Below are 17,110 nucleotides of genomic sequence, written 5' to 3'. Positions count from 1 at the left end.
AGAATTATGATGACTAGAGTCCTGGGAACAGACTTTGAATCAGATGCCAGGTAAACGTTACCATGTTTCATTGTTATGGGGATGTCCTATCAGCTCTATGGGTCTGTTGAGAAGAGTATACAGAGGCCTGACCAGTGTCCAGAGCAATACTGTCCTTAGCTTTTAGAGGGTGAATCTATTAAGTGCATCACCGGGAATTCCTTGTCTGTGTATGGCACCCATCTAACTATAACATACCCACTGAGGCATGCCACTTTGTTTTGTTTATAACAACAAAATTCAGTCAACCTAAGCAAGTGCAACAATGATTATGTAACTCACGTGTGATATGCTAATTTTTGCAGTTATATGGGCACTTTTTCATGCATAGATCTCAAAGCACTTTGCAAAGGAGAGTAGGTATTGTTATTCCATCTTGTGGAGGGGGAAACTGAGGCACAGACATTAAACACCTTGCCCAAAGACACAGCAAGTCAGTAGCACAGCTAGGAGTAAAACCCAGCTCTAACGGACTACCAGTCCTGTGTTGTAGCCATGGCTCCCACTCTGCTGTGATATCTACCTGTATCAAGAAAACATATTTTACAGGGAACAAGGTATATGAATTTTGTGTTATCTTCTCAATTCTTTGCTATTCTATTTTTTATAATTTGGCCTCATCTTTATGTCATTTTTCCTTTTCATTAATTAAAAAGTTAGCATGCTTTTACTGAATTGTTAAACACATCAAACCACACAGCACCTCGGGCCAGATTTTAAAAGTGTAGATAGATGCCTAGTAGGATTTTCAAAAGCACCTAAACAGGTTAAGTGCCTGTTTTCAATGGGAGTTAGACACAGACCTGCTTAGGCACATTTGAAAATCCCACTAGGTGCCTATTTGTATTTGTCAGTGTCTAAATCTTTCAAAATCTGTTATAATATAAAAAGGCAATTTAATTTTGTAACAGCTTTAAGTAAAGTTAGCAGAGTCCACTAAGATTTTTAAAAGGAGTGAAGTTAGTCATGCCTCTGGAGAAAAATAAATCCAAATAGAAGTGTATTTCGAGCCCCACAATTCAACATTACTAACAAGTCTCTTGGAATAAGTAAGCATACCATAGTGTCTCATGGAAGTTTGCACTTTCTTGAAGCATTGGGACCAGCACTCCTCAGTGCATCTACAATTCAGAGGGCTTTTGCTGGGGAAATCCCAAAAGGTTTGACAGCTGGGAGGAGAAGCTGCAGGACTGTCACTGAGGGGGGAATCTATCTGAGGCTGGACAGCTGGAAGCGGGTAACTGCAGAATTCTGAATGGCTGATCAGTAGATAGGGAGGAGGATACACATCTGCTATGAAGTAGGTGGGCAAGTTTATGTAATGTGCAACTTAAACATTTGTATATGACCTGAGATTAAACATAAGAAATTTTAGGCCCCAACTTGGCAAATCACTGATACACATGCTTATTGGGGCCTTAATACAAAAGGAAAATGTTAAAGAAAGTTATGAACATCTTAAACAATTTCAAATGGAATAACTTGCATAAGCATAAAGTTAAGGCAAAAGATAAATAGCTTGATGCTCTGCTATCTTGCCTCTTAAGTAGTCATATACACCTGTGTAAAGCTGGAGTAAAATTCTACCACTAGTGTAAGTTCCTAGAGAATTCTGATTTGGCCACATGTTCCACTTGTTTTGCACAGGTGTACAAAGGTGGAAGGCAACGGAGAATCAAGCCAAAGTATTCTAGAATATTTTCAGAGGCAATAGATGGGCAAACTTAAGAGGTAGGCAAATACCTATCTTGGCTAAATCAATACCAAATCTATTTTTTTTTTACTTTTAGCCTGCCATTCATTTGTTTCATAAATTTCATAAATTTTGTAATTCTTTTCAAAGAACTATAAAAAAGATAGCATGAAATTCTAAATATGCAGAAATAAGTCATTATTTTATTTTGTTGTTTTCTTATTCCATATTCCACTGATGATGGAAACACCCAAATAGTGTTCATGAAGTAATAAAAGAACAGATGACAACACACTCCAACATTTATACTAATAAATAATATTTTGCATTCAAGTATATAGTGCCTTTCACTGGAAGACTCAAAGCACAAAGTATAGTGGTAGGCAATTTTCAGAGTAGTAGCCGTGTTAGTCTGTATCCGCAAAAAGAACAGGAGTACCTGTGGCACCCTAGAGACTAACAAATTTATTGTAGCATAAGCTTTGTGGGCTACAGCTCACTTCATCAGATGCATGTAGTGGAAAATACAGAAGGAAGATATATAAACAGGGAACATGAAACAATGGGTGTTACCATACACATTATAAGGAGAGTGATCAGTTAAAGTGAGCTGTTGTCAGCAGGAGAGAAAAATAACTGTTTGTAGTGGTAGTGAAACTGGCCCACTACATCCTTATATCTCCTTGCCGAGTGCTGGAAATGGGCCAGTTTTATTACCACTACAAACAGTTATTTTTCTCTCCTGATGACAACAGCTCACCTTAACTGATCACTCTCCAGCTCTGCTCTGGCCCCACCCCAGCTGCAGCCCCCACTCCCAGCCCCTGCTCCTGGCCGCCAGACCCCACTCTTGGCCCCTGGCCCCCAGCCACTGGCACACTGCCCCCACTCATGGGCCCGCTCTCAGCCCCAGCCTCAGCCCCCAGCCCAGCCGTGACTCCGCTCCCGGCCCGGGGAAGCATGAACACATTCCAATTCTCAAGCTGTCAGTCACTCAATATATTAACTGATACAATCTTTAAAAATACAGCCAGTTCCCAGGGCCAGATTAAGGCAAGGGCTTTTGGGGCTGCAGCCCAAGACCCCGGCTCAAGAGGGACCCTGCAAAAATAAATCACAGGCAGCGATCTCCAGGGAGTTCAAGCTGCCTGGCCTGGCCCTGCACCGCTCCCGGAAGTGACTTGCTGCTGACAAGTCTCTGAGGTCCCTGGCGTTGGGGAGACAGCTCCGCGCACTGTCCTCGCCCCCAGCACCGTCACCACAGCTGCGGGGGCGACATTAGCGGGCACAAGCAGCACAGAGAGACACACTGTTCCCCTCCCCCTAGGGGCATGCAGAGATGTCCTGCATCCCAATTCCCTGCCCCAGATCAGAATCCCCCTCCTGCACCCCAATGCCCTGCCCCAGCCCTCTCCTGCACCAAACTCCCTCCCAGGGAAAAAAGCTTGTATACAGGGGCCCTACAAAATCTAATAGCCCCATGCCCACAGGAGAGTTAATCCAGCCCTGCCAGTTCCCAGCACATCACATGTTCTCCTGCCACTTAGATGTCTTCTCCATGTACTCCTCTCAACATATGGAGGGCAAAAATGTCACTGACTTCATTGTAGAGTTAGATGACACTAAGATTACAAGACAAGGGATCCCTTTGTCGGTAACTTTAGCACTCAGTTTATCCATGAAGAAGTGTATAAAACATACGCTGTCAGTCTTCACATGATGTAAAGCCAAATTCTACTCTCAAATGTGCTTAGATGGTGCTTAGTGAGTTCAGTATTAGTGTTTATCCTAAGGATCCACACATATCCTCCAGTGATTCTGCTGTCCCTGACTCTGAAGGCATTAGTGAGACAGGTACTGAGACATTCAAAAGCAATAAGGAAGTGACAAAGTACAGGATTTAGAAACATCCCTCAGTTTAGATTTATTTTTGCCATTAGCCATCCCAAGGGTAAGGAGGGTTAGTTCTGCACAAGCTCATAACTGACAGGAATAGCACCAGCATCAAAAGAGGTTCCTGATCATCTGAGTTTTATTTTAAAAATAATTTGAGTGCAACATTTCTGTAATAAAAGTGTGAGTTTATTTCAGGGAGATTACAGCTATCCTGATATGAACAAATTAAAAATAAAGCTGTCAGGGGAGCAGGTTTTGCATTTAACACTACTCAGTTCAGTTAAGCTATCTAAAGGTTCAAAAGATAAGGTGCACAGGAAATATATTAGAAAACAAAGACAGATGAGTTTTGACTGAAGACCATTCAAAAAACCCAATGACCTTTTGATCTGCTTATGAAAAATGTCCTAGTTTGTTCCCAAGAATGTTTGCAAACATGTAAAAATATAACTGAGTTCTCTCTCAGTTCATAATAAAAATGGAAGAAAATTGTAAAATAATGGTCCAGCAACAGTATGCTCTGCTTCAATTTCAGAAGCCACTTCTCTTCTCCCTAGTTGAAGTGATGAGGGAGGAAGGGGAAGGAGTCTTGTCTTACTCTATGGGAGAATAGGCTGACAGGATCTAGTGATGGTCCTGACTAATTCTGCTCAGCCAGAAGAATAATGGACTAATATCAGACTGCACCAAAAAGCGAAAATAGTTCCTCCTCTCTCTCTCAGGACTTCCAGGGCAGCAACGTGGGTTATACTTACACAGGGATGCCAACACTCAGAACCAAATGGCAGTGCACAGTTCTTGTCATGTTAGGGTTTCCCATGATTGAAGGAATTGAATGTGTAAACTCCCTGGGCCCCAAATATTACTTCTCTTCTCTTTGCTGTCTCTTTGCCATGTATCACAGCAACTGGCCATCAGTACCCTCTTTCGTTGTTAAAAACAACAATAAAAGGGCATATAAAGGCTTAAATAAGTGAATTCTGGAGGTTTTAGGAGTGGTTACATGTTGGATTTATCACCCCTGACAACGATAATCTTTTAAGAAGACCAATCAAATTCTTTAAAGAATCTTTGCTTTATTTTAGTTCTTTACTCTCCCTTTCAGTGTCCAATGCTGCCCTCATCACTCAGACAAAAAGTCACTGAACTCAAGGTCAGGCCCTCAAATATGGATTTTTTTAAAACCCTCTCCCCTTTGCTGTCTTAAAACATTATTGTGTCATTTTAATTCAGATAACAGAGCCGATATTTTTAACAATATTTCTTTCAAACTTTTTTTCCCACCTCTTTCCCTCCTTTTTTGTAAGTATCCTTGGAATAGCTCATTGCTATTGGCGTTTCTTCCTATTAACCCTACTCATTTAGTTGCAGTGTCCTTTTAATTTATCTGCTTAGGAGTCTTATAGACTTTTTCAGGAAGGAGTTTCTTTTGCAGGATTGAGCCCAAATTCTGGCCCTTGTTGACAGTTTCAGCTGAGACACCAGCATTTGACTGGACATGGAAACTGAACGACACTCTCATTTCTAGAGTTATTCCCCTCAGGTCACAGGTAAGGCACACTAGTGGGGCTGTGTTTTAGAATACACAATGTTGCTCCTAGATTTGTGGATAAACTAAAATAATGAAGAAGTGCTGGTAGTGTCTCCCTAAAGTATCACATATACTTTGAAAGCAGCAGTCATACTTGCTTTCAGTTCTGGCAGCTAATATGACTGCAATGAATTTACAAATCTTAGTAGTACTGGGCATAGGGGTTATTTAAGACTAGAGATATTGCCGTGGAGGAGAAAAATGGACTTGGTATCACTTATGGCACTACTGACCCTACATATGCCAATAATCAAGTGATTAGTAGTTGCAGCACTTGTGGGGAATTCTGAAAGCAGTTCTGTCCCTATTCCTCCTAGTGGGTGTCACCTTCATGATAAGGCACCTACAGAGATCAAGCCAGGATTAGCAAGAGGAAAGCAGCCATCAAGAAGATAAAAGCATTCTCATTCTTTTAACACTGTTATATGTGAACCTGAAAAAACACTGTGGATTCTTCTCACCAACACTGCTACTCCCGCTACAAAGAACAATCAGAGTGTATTCTCTGTCATAAAGACTAATTGTACAGCACAGCTGGAGTCTGTATTCACAGCACCCTCACATCCCAAGGTCTCTATGCTTACGACTAAACTATTCAGCTGGCTGATTGTCCCATCTCCCCTCAACAGAAGTGTAAGGATAGCAGAGATCTGTGTAAACTCCTAGAATAAACACAACTGTCTCAGTTGCAGACTTGGTAAATAATTTTTTGGCAGGATGGTAGCCACAAAAAAAAAACTAAACACAAAAAAGGAAGGAGGATAAAAAAAATCTCAATTGGTATAGAAAGAAAGATGTATCTGAAAATGATCTGTGAACATCCAAATTATTATAATAGGAAGAATACTTTGCATGTATTTCTCATCCAAGAATTCAAGTTATGACTGCATTATTTAGATTTTTTTTATCTTTTATCTTATATGTTTGGAAAAGATACAGATAAAATGTGTTTAATTTTTTTTTAATTTCATGCAGGTATAGTTTAATTTCTCTTTTGCTCAGAAATTATCAGAACACAGTTCGTTCTCTGATAACATTAAGCCTGGGTTAGTTTGCAGGTAGATCGACCCAATAGAAATATTTTAAACAACGTTTAGTTAGATACATAATTTAAACACAAGTGATTACAGCTACTTTTCATAAAGTTACTAATTTTTAAACTAACCAGATATTTGTACAGGACCGCACAGACACACGCTCCACGCGCGTTCACACCACAAATCCACAGACACATATGAACGCACAATCCACACAGATGCACACTCGGCTCACACCCCGCTACATACATTCACACCGCACACGGAGGCAGACACGCCTGCGCACGTACCCAGCCATGCAGATCCCCAATACACGCCCGGACATGAAGACACACACACACGCATTTGCGCCTATACACACGGCGCGCATCCACATAAACACGCAGACACGCACTCGAAGCACTGACACAGCCTCCCTCCCCTACCGTGTCCTAGGCTTTTTCCTGCGGCCGCCGGAGACTCCCAACTTGTGTGTGGGCTGAACCTGCGCCGTCGGCTCCTGGGCTGGGGTGCGGCTGCTGCTACCAGCACGAGAGCCGGGGACTGGACTCCGAGCCCCCGGCCGCCGGCGCACTGAGCAGGGACCGGCTCTGCATGCGCCCTCCTACCCACCAGAGCGCAGCGTGCGCCTGAGCGGAGCGGGCAGGCTCCTCCCGCGCGCCTCTCCCTCCAGCCTCCTGTGGGGGAGCGGGGGTTGCTGCTGCATCAGGCTGTGGGGAGCTCTGAGGGGAACTTCCCTGTATCCCTCACAGAACCACACTCAGCAAAACCTTCTGCTCCCTCCTGCCTCCCCACCCACTCAGTGAAAATGAGCCTCCTCCAAATGGGGAGAATTCTCCTTCCTCCAAACAATGGGAGTGGCTTGTGGCAGGCCTGGCAGAAGTGCTACCCCCTCGCCCCCATCCCACACACCCTTGAGGGTTCTGAACCCTCCAGACTCATTACAGCATTGGCAACCCACTATTAGAAATGCTAGACCCCATGGGGAAGCATCTTGGACCCATGGGAGGTGCCCTAGGGTTGTCAATCTTCCAGGATTGGCCTGGAGTCTCCCTAAATCGGCATCGATCTCCTGGTGACCATAGAAAACAATCCAGGAGATTTTAATAGGATATTTTACAAAAATGGCATTACATCATTGAGGGTGGGCGGGGAATCTCCCGGAATAGCTTCAGTCAGAGTTGGCAACCCTAACCACAAGCCAGCCAACCCACCCGCATATGGAGGGCAACATCCACAGATGCCACCATTTCACCCTCAAAATGCTCAGCGCTTACAAGTGAAGGGGAACCAGGCCTACACTTTGCCCCCATTCTGAAGGCCAAGGAGAAGGGAGAATTGGAGGGGACCAAGAAGGGCAGTCAGAGACAGGGAAGAAAACTGGAGAAAGGAGACAGTCTAAGGGGGGCAGGTGGAGGAGAGTAAAAGGGAGGTAGAAATGGAACTTGAGAAGGGGGTTGGTTGTGGAAGAGATTGCCCAGATTAAGAAAGGGAGGAAAGAAAGAGGGTAAAGTGAGGAGAAAGACCAATATCAGAAGAGAAAACAATTATCGAAGAAAAATAGGTTTGAGAGAAACATAAAAGGGATAAAAATGAAGTTGAGTGAAAACCTGGACACTGAAGAAGAAAGAACAAATATTGCTTAAGAATAGCAGATAGTAGGAAGATGGAAGGAGAACAAACTAGGGGAGCAGTACCTTTTGGTAAAATTGTATGGAAAGTTTGTTTTTTACAATAGTTTAGATCTATTATTTATGGGTGATTTTGGTTATTTGTAGCAAAAAAAATCTTTAATTTTTTTCCAACTTCGGACAGGAAAGGGGGGAAATAAATTTGAATCAATTTGGCAGCTATGCAAGCAGGAGAATTTAACCTAAAATAATAGCATCTCTCTAAAAGTGCCCTGGTTATTGCCACGGTGATACTGTCATTTTAAACCCTTGTTTTCGGGCACATATAACTTTCTCCAACATTTCTCCTTTGAACAGAAATTTCTCCTGTTTGTCTTTATTACCAAATGAAATGTCTGTTTGTCTTTATTACCAAATGAAAATTTGGAGGGACATTTGATATAATCCTCTTTGGCCCTTTTTGACATATTTGAACATAATCCCCTAGTGTTTTTCATTAATTAAAATATTTCTGAACTGCTATTCCAGATTGGATTTTTTTAAAAAATTATTTATTTATTTATTGTATTTGGTAATCCCAAAATTTTAAACTCACTATGTATTTTGTCCTCATTTAGGATGTGAGAGCTTTTGCCAATCTTAATAAATTTAGCCCCCAGCAACCCTGATTTTAAATTACACATTTCTGTTCAGGGCACAGTACATAGTGGGTAAAACAGCATACAAAAGTGGATTCAAATGTATATTTATTTGACTGTGCAATCATACAGCCCAAATTATACAGCAACCTCTTTGCTTTTCTTTAAAGTAAACCAAAGGCAAAAAACAATGTTAATACAATCTTATCCTTGAGATTTTGCGCAAACAAAGTCAGGAAATTCAAAGTTATGATTCCTGGCCTCCTTCAGTACCCCATAACTCACCCATAATGCACAGATATAATAAGGCATATAATTATCATAATGTACAAACTAATATTACAAAATACTAAATATTTGCAAGGAGGAGCTCCAGTGCATGTGAGAAATGTAATTTTGAATGTCCTTACTTGTATTTGATGAAATATAAACCACATAGTTGCATTAACTTATTATTTTTACTGTTATTATTTTGCATTTAATTATTCTGGCAATTGTAGTTTAGTTTCAATTATGTGATAATACATCACAGTATACAAGTAAATGTGCTGAAATGAAAATGAAAATGTAGTACGGAAACCTCATTATAGCTTCTGTTATTTGAGAACTGGAGTATGTGTGGGGGAAACTTAATTTTGTTAAACAAATTACTGAAGATTTGATGCTACATTTCTTATGTACTCGAAACACCTATTGACTTCAGATGGGTGCTTAAGAATGCAGAATTAGGCACAACATGCGTTGATTAGAGAAAAGCCAGTTAGTGTGTAAAATTCCACTCTAATTTATTGAAATGTAAATTACAGTATTACAAGTCATAACTGCTTCATTCATTGTGCTTTAAATTAAGGATTCCTGTGGTAGGCAAAAAAGTGATTGTGAAGAAGTCAGTCCTAAAGTGGAACTATATGGGTGGAGGCTCCTCTCAAGTGCAGGAGTCTGCCCATATGAATCCCATTGCAGGATGGGGCCTCAAATGGAAACATCTAGAAATGTTGCTGCCCTTTGTGTAAATTTAATGAAAAAGATACATTCCATCAATTTTTCTTTTAGTTTATATGAAAATCACTCACACACCATGTAAACTATTTGAGAATAGAACTGTTTGTATTCCAACAATACTTAACTGATGCGGGTTGAAGCACCGATAACAGCCGTTGTCAATAAATTATTTTATATAAAGAAAAATCATTACTTTAAATAACAAGGCTGATAGTTTTAAGATGCAGCAAAATTAAAAATAATTTTGATAGCTAAAAATAAAGTAAAATTAAACGAGGGAAAAAAGTAAAAGAAATATAAATCTTACTTGAACAAGCAATCATGTTTCTAGGTTTCACGTGCCAGTTCCAGCAGGGAATAGCAATTAAAGATACTATTACTTACACAGGTTAATGCTATTGTCTTTTTGTGGGAGGGTTTATTTAGCCTGTGGGAAATGGTTACATTTAGTAATCAAAGAAATACAGCCCTTCTTATATGGGATACATGCCAAGCAACTAGAAAGCATCTCGATGGCACTTTCATTTCACATGGCATTTTAATCTGCAACAATTACCTGTTTCACCACGTTAGTGTTAAACTAACACTGTTACTGCTCCATTTATGATTCACGTGCCAAGCAACTAGAAAGCATCTTGATGGCACTTTCATTTCACATGGCATTTTAACCTGCAACAATTACCTATTTCACCATGTTTAGTGTTAAACTAACACTGTTACTGCTCCTTTTATGATTAACAATGACTGCAAAAGGCAGTAAAGTTGGTGTAGGCTATGAGCCACCTGAATGTTTTACTTTTGGTGTATATTCATTGATATTGGCAATACTTGGGGTCTAATCCTGTACTGCTTACCCAGGCAAAACTCCCATGCATCTGTCCTTTTTTTCATTAACAGATTGATGGAAGATTTGTGCTTTTTATTTATGCCACCCTTTTTCCTAGATCATGTGAACCACATTTATGGTTGATTTTGTTACTGGCCTTCACCAGGTCAGCAAAAAATCATACAGAGTTCCATTTTTGTTTATATATTTTTCCATCTGCCAACCCACAAATAACATGTGCAATGTAATGTGTTCAGAACAGAATTAATAGCCTTCAATTTAGGCAGGATATAACCGGCAGAGGTATGCTTCCTATAATGATGAAGGTATGAGGAATTTCTGTAGGTGTCTGGCTGACTGCGTTCCTGCTGAAATGATTAGTTTAATGCTGCTGTGATTTCATTGTAATTAATTATGTGTTAGGGCATCTTGGATAGATTGTGATGGGATCCCCAGGGTACAACTTGGAACTGTGGCACTGCTGTGCTCCCTTAACTTTCCAGCCTGGCCTGTCTCACACAATGCTATGCCAGTGACAAGCAGCAGAACCTTTCCAGACATTATGATCACTCAGCCATCAGCATGTGGGGCCCCACACCCAGCTATATTGCATGAATACTCCCTGAGCCACTCATGAATCACAGAGAGAGGCACCAGCCAATCACCCCAGCCACCAGCCTTGTACCCCAGAAATATACCATCTTACATTGCATCTTACACTTCCTTGGACAGTGCAAGCTCATTAATTAGTTTGCCACTTTGTGCAAGGAAAGTGGACATACCAGCCTTTGTAATCTGAGCTGAGATTCCCCAAGCACTTCAACCAAAAACACCCTGTTTTAGGTAACATATAAAAACAGATTCATTAACTACAGAAAGATAGATTTTAAGTGATTATAAACAGATAGAAAGATAAAGTTGGTTACATAAGAAACAAAAATAAATTCTCAGTCTAATTTGTAGAGACTAAACAAGATTTGAATCATCCTAACAGGCAGGATGTTACACAGGGCCGGCTCCAGACCCCAGCGTGCCAAGCGCGTGCTTGGGGCGGCATGCCGCGGGTGGCGCTCCGCCTGTCGCCGGGAGGGCAGCAGGCAGCTCCGGTGGACCTCCCGCAGGCCTGCCTGCGGAGGGTCTGCTGGTCCCGCGGCTCCGGTGGACCTCCCGCAGGCATGCCTGCGGAGGGTCCGCTGGTCCCACGGCTCCGGTGGACCTCCCACAGGCGTGCCTGCAGATGCTCCGCCAGAGCCGCGGGACCAGCGGACCCTCCGCAGGCACGTCTGCAGGAGGTCCACTGGAGCCGCGGGACCGGCGACCGCCAGAGCGTCCCCCACGGCGTGCCGCTGTGCTTGGGGCGGCGAAATTGCTAGAGCCGCCCCTGATGTTACAGGCAGTTCACAGTTCAGCACACTGGCTGGATTCCCTTCCCCGCCTGGGACCAGTTCAAAGTCTTTGTCTTCCAGGTGATCTTCTAGTGTTGAGAGGGGAGAGGAGAGGGGTCAAGTGATGATGTCACTTTGAGTTACAGAGTGTCACATAGGTTTTTTAATTATTTAAAATATAAATAAATCAGCCTATTAAGAAGAATGCTTACTGAGATGTTTTAGAGAATGCTAAATCAAGGCAAATATATTGCTTTGGGGCTTTATTACAAATAAAAAACTAAGCCCATATTCATCAAAAAGATTAGTTAAGGATAAAGAAATTTACCAGTTAAGCTAAGCTCAGTTTTTGGTGACTAGTGGGCCCAATTTTAAGTGAACATAGCCAAATTTATTATTTTACATCTAATTTATACAATAGTCATGGGTGCCAATGACTGGATGTGAAACTGGGTTATATTTAGTGAGATTCATATGGAAACTCAGGAGTGCAAGCCCACAGGGTGTTTGAGCAGAGAAAATGCCTGTGCTGACTCTTGCAAAGCCAAATTTCAGGTAGCTGTAGTTGTAAACTATGCTGTGGCAAATCTGAGTGTGTTTGTAGTTTGCTAAAAAAATACCATCATTGTCAAGGTCATCAGAGAAAGAGAACATCAAAAATAACATTTGTAGGTGCAAATGGTTGAGGATAATTGAGTTTATTTGTATAGCTCAGTAGTCAACTTGCTGAACTGAGACCTTTTCACTGAGCTAGAACATATAGTCCTAGTACAACATCTTCTGCCAAGACACTCTCGAGTACGTGATGTATTCCATTTTACAGAAGAAAGATACTTTTCCAAATGGCCATGCTGAATGTAATGTTTCATGCAGATTTAACAGACATAAATTACCGACTCTTCTGTTTTTTGCCAAGAATGTGAAAGTTACATTTTAGCTTGTAAAATATGCTGAGCCATTGTTAATATAACCAGTATTTTTTGCAAGGTCACAAATTCTCAGCCAGCAGCAAAGGAAACAGATTTTGGTTTTGTTGGCCCCTTCAAATCTGTAATACAACATTTTGTTCAGCGAAAATCAGCCCAGTTTTCTAAACGGTTTCTTAATTTTTTCTAACTTGAATACAAATGAAATAAAAATACAAAGCAAAGGTAATGCTAATACTGCAAAAATAAAACATATACTACAAATATTGCAGGGAGTACTGCCCCAAAATAACAGTAGAAGATAATGACCATATAGTAAGACCAGTGGGTCAGATTAGGGGGGAAATGATGCAATTTTTGTACTTAAAGTCTTAAAACAGCTGGATGTTTGTTAAAATGATCAACAGTGAAATAATTAACAAAATTTAAAACTTTAAATTGTCATTAGGCTCCAGAGTCAACACTCAGCTGAGATGAATGAGGGCTGTTCACAGCTGTGAAAGAGATGTTGCTTCATTTTTTTCTGCCTGCAGACACTAGAAGGCAGCACTGCATTGATTCATATTGGTAAGGTTTTCTTTACAAGTAAATAACTCTTTTAAAATAAATAAATAAATAAATAAATAAAGCTTAAATCATGCAAAAGTTGATGTGTGTTTTCAAAAGCACTGAAGAGATTTTCATTTCAATGGAATTTGTGCTTGTAAGTCACTTAGGAGCTTTTGAAAATCTCAAGTGAGCCACAAAAGAATTTCTTGTACTATGTATTCACTATTACTGGCTCAATCTAATCCTGAAGTAAAACTCTCCTAATTATAATAGAGGTTTACATTTCAACATGTGTCCAACATGGCACCTCCCAACTTTAGACTTGCTGTTATCTTAAACTTTTGCAGTCACTCAAATTTATTTGTGTAATGGATCTTCTGGAATCCCTATGCAGGGTATAGCTTTGCACTGCCCCAAACAAGGACTGTGCCTTAAAAGCACAATTGAGGCTTATGGCCCAGATGCTATAAGTTGTTGCATACGGGTACTGCTGCACATGGGGATCTGAGTAGCTGCATGGATCCACCCACAAGCAACAACATGCACCAGGAAAGCCTACGTTTATATGAGAGTTAATAGATATATATCTATGATGTTTTAAATGTAAGAAAACAGCTACTGTAGACACATTTCAAATCAGAAACCAATTCTCTGTTGAAACATTTATGCTCATATAAAGGTCATAAACTCCTCAAACCTTATTCCTCCTGATTTTAAAATATACAGTAACATATCACTAAGGTTACACAGTTAAATAGCCAGCAGTGTGTAACATTGCAGAGTTAATGTACTATGAAAACCTAGATATTTTTCAATTATTATTTTTTATTTTCTCACTTTTACAGCTGGGATTTTAAAAGGAGCCCAAAAGAGTTAAAACCAGCTCCCATTGAAAGTCATTAGGAGCCAGATTTTAAAATGTATTTAGATGCCTAAAGATGTAGATGAGAGGTAGTGGGATTTCAAAAGTGCCCAGTATTATTTAGAAAATGATATTTTTCCTGTTACAGGTCTGCACTGGTGCCCCATGAAACAACGCCTTGTGTGAGAAAAAAACAGATGGAGACTCAATTGCCTTACACCAGTGTCCAAAACTCTTTAACAGACACTATTGAAGTGCACATGCCTGATTTGATTTGCTCTCAAGTTCAACTGTAATGCATAATTTTCTTCCTGCAGCCAATAGAATCAAGAGGCAGAAATGTATTGTGTCTGTAATTTGAGTACCACTTATATTCCTTTTAATAAGGCTGACAAGAAAACATTTTATTGATACAATGGAGCAACTCTCAAATTCATTCAAGCTGCGGTACAGCTACACAGCTCTTGTCCAGTTATGTGAGTCTCTGGCTGACAAAAATGGCAGCCACCTGCCTCAACAGGTGGGGAACTTAATGAGGCTAGTGGTGAAAGGGGACAGTTCCAGAAGCAAGAGTGGGAGACACCTGCTGAAGGACACCAGATAGCTCTTCCACCCTCTTGGAATCTTTGGCACCCATTTGCTAGCTGGGGGGCGGGGAGGGGAGCTGGCCAAGGATTTAATTTGGAATAGGAGCTATGGGGAGCCTCTTCCAGCTCCATTCCAGCAGCCCCACCCTAGGCACCCTGAACTAGTAATGGGAACCTGGCCTGACGAATACTGCGGGTCTAGCTGATGGCCCATTTGGGGATCAGAAGGGATATTTTTCTCTCATAAGCCAATTGGCAGAGGACCAGGGAGCTTTCACATCCCTCACAGCAGCACCTTCAAGCAGGTTAAGCAGGAATGTGCTTAGTACTTAACTCAGAAACTTGGTTGTGTTAATTCATCACAACTTGTGGCTGGGTTCCAGGGCAGTTAAAAGGATAAAATGAACAATTCCCAGGGGTAAAAGACCTGGGATTTTGGTGATAGGCTTTGGTCTCATGGGATAGGGTGAGATGTTGCGTCCCTCCTGGGCAGAGGTTAGACCTTAGAGCCACAGGGGATGTGGAGTGGAGGCATGCGGGATTAAGTGCCCCCTCCCTCCTTCCCTCCCCGGATTGCTGCTTGGCCTGCCGGGGCGTGGGGAGGGAGAGGGGTTTTGTCCTTTTCCTGCTGCGCTTGCCACCGGCATGCTCGGTCCCCTGTCCCTGGCAGTGCGCCAGGCCCAGGCGGGGAGCGGGAGGGGCGGACCAGCCACTTCTCACACTGTGTAGCGGAGCAGAGAACCTGGCTGGGGCGGGTCGGTCGTGGCGGGCCGCCCAGTGCCCTGGTCCAGCTGCAGGGGACAGAGGCGGAGCGAGCTGGAGCCCCCCCCCTCCCCCGGCCGTTTCTGGCGCGGTTGGCTCCTGTCCCTGGCAGTCCGGCTTGGGTAGGGGGCAGCCCGCTCCCGCCACCCCCGCTGCGCTGTGGGAGCGGCCAGCTTCAGCCGCCTGAGAAGCGGCTCTGTCCGGCTCTCCAGGCAGGCTCAGCTGCCAGGGAGAGCGGCTGACGGTGCCGGGGCAAGCGGCGGCACAGCGGGGGAAGAACAGAGGTCCCGCCCTGGAGGTAACGTGGAGCGGGGAGAGTGCGACAGCCCCGGGCTTGGTGCAGGGCAGGGGCGGGGGAGTTGCGGGGCAGAGGAGACACGCGGGGCGGTCATGTGTCTCCCCTTCTTTAGATTGTGCCCCCCCCCGTACGGGGAAGCACGAGCCGTCTGTGCTGGGACCCTCGCAGGGCAAGGTACCCACCCTTCTGCCTTTTCCGTCCTTCTTGCAAGCGGGGAGGGTGGTAGGATTCAGAGAGCTGAGTCCTGCTGGCGGGCATGCTGAGGAGAGCCTGCCCGGAGTTAAGGGTTATATGGTAGGAGCCCAGTGACACCCGCACTGGAACCAATTAAATCCCTAGTATAGCAGAGTATGGGGATGGGTGGGTAGCGCCCATCCCCTCTGTTAACGCTTAATAAATGTTGCAGCCTGACGTTTAATATCCATCCATATGTCCGTCCTCATTTTGACACTGTGTCTGCATCAATAAATTCAGTGCAATACAAGAAATGTTTCTACATGATGAATATGAACAAGGGTCCTTGTGCTGCATATTATAATTATTATTAATTATTTTAGCGTGCCCAGAAGTGAGCTAGGTTCTTCACAGTACAAAACACATATATTCTGTTAATTTAAATGTTTGATGGTTCTTATATAGTATAATGTCAGGCTTCAATTATTGACATGCACAACATTTTTCATTACTGAGGAGGCGGATTGGGAAGGATTTATTTAATATACAAAATAAATGTGTACATATCTTACATTTAAAGTGTTAATGTTAAATAATTATTAATTATATATTAGTCATAATTAAAATTAAATACTTTAAATGTCAGATTATATACAAGGGCAGGAAAAATACTATGACAGGAAGTTACTCTGTCACAATATGTGTGTGTGTAACATACTCAGACACATCAGCAAGGTTCACTATAATGTGCATTACAACCAGAAAGTGAAAAGGACTATGATGTGAACAGAAAGTGAAGCTGACTAGTCTAGTTTTCTTTCCAAGCAGAGTAAAATCAGATCTGTTACCTCTCAGTGTTACCAATTCTTGTGATTTTATTGCAAGCCTCACAATATTTGGTAGTTTTCTTAAAACCTGAAGTCCTGGGGTCAGTTGATTAAATGAGAATCTCTATTTTGTTTTTCTTTTTCTTTTCTTTTTTTTTTTAAATTAAGGTAAGTTTCTATCCCTCATGGTTGCAGATAAAAGCTTTGAATAGTGAACCTCAGAGACTAAAAAATCAGAAGGCAAATAAAAGAACCAAACTGTTTTATTCCTAGGGTTGGCAGAATTTGATTTTTTTATAATTATGACTGATAATATCCATGTGTAATTTAAGGATTTTTTCTATTTTATTTAAATTTCACAGTTGCAAAATATTATGGATTTTATGC

At 41.9% G+C, this 17,110-nt stretch overlaps 1 protein-coding gene across 12 annotated transcripts in view; it reads right to left on the bottom strand.

Moving 5' to 3' along the window:
* The window catches only part of LOC123367120 (polyamine-modulated factor 1-binding protein 1-like), a 102,581-nt gene extending 95,500 nt beyond the window's left edge, over positions 1–7,081 (bottom strand). For 6 of the 12 annotated variants that reach the window (XM_045011155.1, XM_045011156.1, XM_045011157.1 and 3 more), the window contains exon 1: positions 6,682–7,078. The gene's annotated coding sequence lies outside the window, so the exon portion shown is untranslated. Of the gene's footprint in view, positions 1–6,681 lie in introns of all 12 variants that reach the window. The other 6 variants (XM_045011159.1, XM_045011161.1, XM_045011160.1 and 3 more) reach the window with 2 other exon arrangements.
* Positions 7,082–17,110: the final 10,029 nt, after the last annotated feature.

The sequence above is a fragment of the Mauremys mutica genome, chromosome 3, assembly GCF_020497125.1.
Source record: "Mauremys mutica isolate MM-2020 ecotype Southern chromosome 3, ASM2049712v1, whole genome shotgun sequence".
NCBI lineage: Eukaryota > Metazoa > Chordata > Testudines > Geoemydidae > Mauremys > Mauremys mutica.
Note: the sequence above shows the minus strand (reverse complement) of the source record. Positions and strands in the feature narration are given on the sequence as shown.